The sequence below is a fragment of the Cinclus cinclus genome, unplaced genomic scaffold (assembly GCF_963662255.1).
Source record: "Cinclus cinclus unplaced genomic scaffold, bCinCin1.1 SCAFFOLD_40, whole genome shotgun sequence".
NCBI classification, from domain to species: domain Eukaryota; kingdom Metazoa; phylum Chordata; class Aves; order Passeriformes; family Cinclidae; genus Cinclus; species Cinclus cinclus.
In genome coordinates this window covers 1,773,355-1,774,984 of record NW_026912243.1, presented here as the reverse complement: position 1 = coordinate 1,774,984, position 1,630 = coordinate 1,773,355, and positions in this window count along the sequence as shown.

The following is a 1,630-nucleotide window of genomic DNA, read 5'->3' as shown; positions in this document are numbered from 1 at the left end:
GTGGTCCCTGAGGAGGTCAAAGGGCAGCTCCTGAGGAGACTGGGGCATCTCATTGGGCCAGGACTGCATGGAAATGGGGGTGGCTCCAGCCAGGAAGATGCATTGCTGCCACTCACTGTGACAGACAACATGGGAAATAGAAATTTTCAATTGCAAAATAGAGCTTAAAGACTAACTAGGAAATTAGATTAAAGAATGCAAAAGTAGACACATAGGATGCTAACCAGAGCTGGAAGCAGTGGGTAAACAGATAAGAAGGAACCTAGGTGGGTTTTGTGGCAAAGTTATGTAACAAGAAACAGCAGTGCATGCCCTAAGAGAAGTTCAAGGCAAGGGAACTTACAACTTTGGGGGCTCTCAGTGAATACGACCAGCAGGGACCGGATCAGACGACCCTCTAAGACCATAAAAGGACTTCCAGGAAGGGGCAGGGCTGGGTGAAGTAGTTCTAGGAAAAGTAAGGTTCATGTAGGAGCTAGGAAGTACCTTGTGATGAATAGGTATGATGAGCATGGTGGAATGAACACCCCGTTGTAAAGTTTCATGGCCCACATTTGCTTTGAGGAGACATCCTCTGCATATAAATCTTAGTCATTCATCAACAGTAATAGTGGCTCCAGGGATGATCTGTGAGTGGTGTCACCACAACCTGGCCACTTCATACACCTGATCCAGCAGCACGCAGCCCGCTGCTTTGGGCAGTTTTCCATTCACTTGGCCGTTCTCTCAGTCCATATCTCACCAGTCGGGCTGTGAGGAGACTGCGTGGCTGTTGAATGTTGTAGCAGCCTGGGGTCAAAGCCCCTGGCTGCCACCGACGTACCCAGATAGGGAGTTCCGCAAGGAACGGCCTCTCCTGGCGTCTCAGGCAGGCTTCAGCCACAAGGTAGCAAGATGCAAGCGGTGCCTGGAGTTCAGGCAATCAGCTCTTAGAGTGATGTCAGCTCCAAGTGATTTCAGCTGGGCTTGCAAGGTACTTTGGCCGGCGCACAGAAATGAGAGCGGGAGTGCTGTGTAGAGGTTCCGCAGGGTTCTTTATTGTCTTCTGACAAGGGGAGTCCAGGGACAGCAGCATTCCAGTGAACTGGGTAAAAGTAGGGGGTTTTAGAGGCAAAGGATGGCTTGACAGAATCATCAGTGGTCTGGGGCTAAGGAAATAGAACCAATAGTTTTACAAGGAGATGAAGCGGGGTCCAAAGCGAGGAGAAGGGTCTCAGCCTAGTCACCGTGACTAAGCAATTCTTATCCAGGGGATAGTTCTCCAAGGAGGCCTTGTGTGGGGCCTTGCTCTCTCCACACAATGTTTTGCAATGTCAGGCAACACCATCCCTGGTCTCCTGTTATTCACAGAGTCCATCAGGTTGGTCAGGCACCATTTCTCCATGGGCAATCTGTGCTGGCAGTTCCCAATGCCTTTCCCTCTCAGTAGCTTGAAAGGCTTTCCAGGAGGATTTGCTCCATCACCTTCCCAGGGATTCCAAAGGAGCTGATTAGCCTGTAGTTCTTCTGCAGACCCTCCTTTGTGCCCATCTTTAAGACTGCTGTAATGCTCTTTGAAGTTCTCAGGAGCCACCTTCACTGGCCAGGCTTTTTTGAAGACAATAGACAGCTGCTGTAGCTTCCTCTGCTC